Raw genomic sequence first — 5,596 nt, 5'->3', positions numbered from 1 at the left:
GAGTGAACAACATTCATTAGAAACTTACGCTTTCGAACTTAACGCTTTCTCTACTTCCTTTCCTTCTTATTCATCTTTTTCTTCAATATCTCCAAAACTCTGCTTTCGAGTAAAACAGAAGTGAACTATATGAATTTCCTCTAGCTTCGTTATTTAGGTTTTGTCGCGTTATTCCTTGAATACTCTATTTCCTATGCATTTCCATGAACATTCCATATGCACTCCCCTCATGAATAATGATTTTGCAGTGCCGAATAAGGAAGTATTAACCATTGAAGGGAACTGGGAGAGAGAGAGAGAGAGAGAGAGAGAGAGAGAGAGAGAGAGAGAGAGAGAACATCACGAAGAGCTTTTTCAATATAACTGCATCACTTCCTCCCTGCTGTTGTTTGCAGAGAAGTGGCAATTTCAACATGACCTCGATAAGGCCGACTGAATAAACGCTGGAGGATGAAGTCTCTCCTTCCTTCCTGATGCTCTTTTCCCGAAGTCGGTCGATCCCTCGTTTCTGAGGGGTCTGTTATTTCCTTGCAAGTTCAAGGGGAATAGAAATTGGCTTCTTTACAATACCCGGGTAAATCAGATGTTTATCGAAAAATGATATTTCCTTGATTAAATTCATATTCTTATATCCGCAGTTTGATCTTTAGATTCACTGGCTGTCACGTTAAGTGATGGTTTGCGGAACTGCTGGTTCCCCGCTCGTTCCTTTGTGGATTGCTGTTTACCTTCAAGTTTTTATGTTTTGATGTTTTCGTTGGTGAGCTGCCGTGTTTCTTGCTTCAGTCGGGTCTGGTAGGGCAGCGAGAGTAGTGGCAGTGGCAGCAGCAGCAGGCAGTTTTTCGAGTCGACGTTGGTCGAGTTTTTGAGCAGCAAATTGGAGCACGCCTACGAAGTGGAGCACGACGTAGAGGGAGTGCGACCTGAGTAGTCGTGTGACCACGAGCTGCTCATCTTTGATGACAGCGTGATGTCCTGACGTCTCCATCGGGGTTTTCTGGTTGGTGGGTTCTTGTCCCTGTTGTGCAGCTGAGGGCTGTCTTGGTGCCCTGATGGAGGACGTATGTTTTTTTTCTGCCTGCTGTTGTTTATTTTTGCCTTTTTTTTAAAGCTACTTTTATGTTTAACTTGATTTTGTTTAGTGCTGCCTTTTTGGCTTTTTTTGTATTTATGGTTTTATCTTTTTACCAGAACTCACTTGTAAATATTGTAAATAAATTAATTTTAAGCTCATTTTATTGTTGTTTTCCCTCCTTTGTTTGTTGCATCTGATTCAGTCATGACAGCCCCGTCCTGGGTATGTTAAAGAACCTCATAACGGCCCACGCGGGTCGTTACACTGGCAAAGAATCAAACAAAATCTTCCCAGCCACATATAAACCCAATAATAACTGTTTAATGACTTTAGATGACTGTACAAGAAAAGTGGATTAATTACTGAAGCAATAACTATCAATAACCAAGTCATCATTACTGTTATGCAGAAAGAGGTACACCTAGAGGCAAAAGTTTTATTTATGATTTTTATTATTTTTGTAGTGTTGTTATAGTCATTATTATTATCATTATATTATATATATATATATATATATATATATTATATTATTTATATTTATATATATATATATATATATATATAATATATATATATATATATATATATATATATATATATATATATATATATATATATATATATATATATATATATATATATATATATATATATATATATATATATATAAATAAACAGTGTTGCTTTAAAGGGTAGACATAGAGCGGTTCTTGGAAGAAGGAAACGCTTGTAACATCTCCTTAGATTAATTTACCAAGTTTTTATTTTTCTCTTATATTGATTTCAATACGAAATAATTAGGAATTATCCTGGCTGTTGCGTCTGTAATTTTCACCCAAGAAATACATTGTAATTTCGTTGCTAATCCCTCACAGTTTGGCAGATGTTTAAAATTTATTATGCATGCTGTAAGCTGGGGTAGCAATTGATTTCTTCATTACGTATATACATAAATCTTTGTGCGTGTGTATATTAACAGGCGTCACAAAGTTAATTTTATGAGTAATGAATATTCAAGTCATAGAACTCATTTATAAAACAACTAATTTCGTTTTTAAGGATCTATATCACATAGTTCATGAATGAGACCTCATGATAGAACTTAAAGTCGATATTTCTTTCTCGCTCTGATTTTGATGGAGACGGGATTTATTTGGTGGATAGATTCATAAAAAAAAAAAGTTTTTATGCTATACATATAAATGAGTCAAATAAGCAAGAAGACAGTGTCAGAATTAACAGGGACCAAATTTCACAGATTACAGGTTAACTTGGAACAAAATCACTCCTTGTATCTTATGTGATTCATCAATTTTCATTCATGATATACCGACAGATGACAATAGGATCTAAAACTTGTTGGATTTATTGCAATTCCCATTTACTTTTCTTTTTGCCAGAGAGCGTTGGCCTATTCTTTCCACTCTGAAGTTGCTTGTGTATTGTAACATCTAATTTCGTTCCATTATATTTTATAAGATATTTGTGTATTTGTTCAAGTGAAGAACCTTCGGTTTGTCATATTACAAGAATATCTACTGAAGTCTGTATACTTTTAAAATGACAAGTGATTCTTAGGAATAATTATTTTATGCAAAAAGGAACTCGTACGCCATTTTAGTTGACGAAACCCACAAAAACGAAAAACTCACTAACTTAGCATCGACAGCCCATGAGAGCTTTGGGAGTTTTTACAAATGACTTCCTTCATTCAAGTTCTTTGGCTGTAACCATGACTCTGCTCTTTTGGCTGACTCTTTTCAGCTTCTATCTTTCCCTCCAATAATAAATTAGCTCGAAGTAATGTACACTTTTTGTATAGAAGCAAGGATTTTGTTCAAAACTTAAAGATGAAAACAATAAAGAACACACAACAATATTAACTTTCATAAGTGTTTTCAAACAAAATCCTTTTAAAATATAAGATACTGAAATGAGAGACAGAGAAACATGAGCAAAATTTCTTTTTAAGATTGTCTAAATAGTTCCTAAAAATATAGATATACTGGTCCACCAGTTTTCTTAGGAAACGGAATTTAGGGTTATGTAACCTATTCCTCCACACACACACACACACACACACACACACACACACACACACACACAGTAAAGATGAAGATTTTTTTTATCGTTCCTTAAGACAACAAAGGATCATATAAAAAAAAAGAAAATAAAAGACAGATTTTGCTCATTTCTAACTAAGATTTCAGTAGAATAATATCGGCTACTATCATTCCAAGAAAAACACATTCCCTACTTCTATCCGTTGCTGTTTTCGAACGATGTTCTAGAATTCGAAAGACGAACCGCTCCTGATCCATGGCCATGCTGGGCTTTGAGATCCATGTACGGATGAGTGCGCTTGCGTGACCGGAATCCAGTGATCACCACACTCTATTTCATCATCGTTTTGTCTGAACTCTTCGTACTGCGTGAAAATTTCGATGTAATCAGCGAGATTGCAGTGTCACGATAATGCAAATTCAGACAGCGCCGGTCCCTCGATTAAACTTTTATACTTGTTGACGCGACTGGAGTAAAATGTTTCCATTTTTTATGCTCTTAACATAATTATATCATCAGCATACTCATATACGAAAAAGCATTTACATATACTAGACATTATATATATATATATATATATATATATATATATATATATATATATATATATATATATATATATATATATATATATGTGTGTGTGTGTGTGTGTGTGTGTTTGGCTTATGTAAATGCATTTTCGTATGTGATTATGCTGATGATAGCAATATGTTTAGAGCGTCAAAAATGGAAAACCTATGAGAGACGTATTAACGACCAGAAAAAAATAGAGTTTGGAGTACGCAAAAAACGGATGGGATGAAACCACTTGTGACTAAAACAAACTGGAGAGTCACTCAGTTCCCCTGCAACAAGGCCATCCATCCCTGCAGGGGATAATTCATCGAAAAAAGTGCAGAATGTTTCCTGTTGCATTCCCGAATTTGTTCTGTTGCATTTACGTATGAGGGAAGAACTCTGTCTCACCCGGTGAAATATTTATGTAGTCCCCATTCAACAAAAAATGTTGGACACTTCTGGGTAACTTTGAAAAAAGCTTGTTATTGTTGCCCATTTGACTATTATGTGTGTTTGTAATAATGTGAAAAAATAAGATCAAATGCAGTTATAATTTTTACTTCATTTCTTTTATTTTCGCTCAGCCATTTTTTCTTCTTTGTATTTTAGAAGACGATTTAGAGTTTTGTTGCTGTTAATTTTAGCCTGATGATAGGGATGATAGCCACAAGTCCTCATGAAATATAGTTGCATCATTATTTGTTACATACACACACACACACACTATATATGTGTATATTTGTGTGTGTATATATATATATATATATATATATATATATATATATATATATATATATATATATATATATATATATATATATATATATATATATATATATAAAACCAATGGTGTTTCTGGGCAGAAATAGATAAAAGCATTGAATAAATGTCTATGAGAGAATAGAAATCAATGTTTTAAGATTTCATCCCGTGACTAAGTATAATGCACTAATCACTGAATGAGGAATAAAAAGATACTCCTGTCACTATCATCTTATTGGGGATTCTGACCTTAATGGGTCATTTTCATATATTTGAAAACTATGAATCATCTGTAAACAATCCACTTTATATCCATTTTCTCATTAAAGCTTCTCCATACGCGTGGTGGTTTTAATTAAAATTTTGTAAAAGTGTATTTATAATTGCTAACATTATTCGACATTAGAGGACCACTAACTTGCTAGCAAGAATTTAGCTGGATATTACACACACACACACACACTCACACACACACACACACACACACACACACACACACACATATATATATATATATATATATATATATATATATATATATATATATATATATATATATATATATATAATGTTAATTACCCAGGTTCTGAAGGGCCATCTTTTATTGGTGTATCTATTTTAAGAACAGAATGAATCATCTTACTTCATTAAGATGTCTGTGGTAGCCATGGGTCAGCAAATCCCTTCTCCTTTGTCAAACTTCTCTCACTAAACCTATCTGTACACAAAGGCTTACTGAAATGAGACACTGATTTACAAAACTAGACTTTATTTGCAAATTTAACGAAAGTAACTCAGCAAAAGCTACGGTCATGAAATGGAGTGATTCACACCCCTTATCAATGGAAAACATACCTAGAGGAAATACTGCTTCACAAACAAGCACAGTCGTTATTCTCTGCCAAGCAATACTAGTGAATAAGAACCTGATCATCAAACAAAGTAAATAAGGTCATATTTACACAAGACAAAAAATAAGCAGTGATATAGTATGTAAGAGTAAAAACACCACTTCCAAATATCCGTCCTCCCAGGACGGTGTTCGATTCCTGTTGGAAAAACATTTCATTATATTAAAACCTGGAATGTTGTTCATACATACATGTTCAAACAGAAAAATATCTAATGGAGCATAAA

Source organism: Macrobrachium rosenbergii, chromosome 53, assembly GCF_040412425.1.
Source record: "Macrobrachium rosenbergii isolate ZJJX-2024 chromosome 53, ASM4041242v1, whole genome shotgun sequence".
Taxonomy (NCBI): Eukaryota; Metazoa; Arthropoda; class Malacostraca; order Decapoda; family Palaemonidae; genus Macrobrachium; species Macrobrachium rosenbergii.
Note: the sequence above shows the minus strand (reverse complement) of the source record.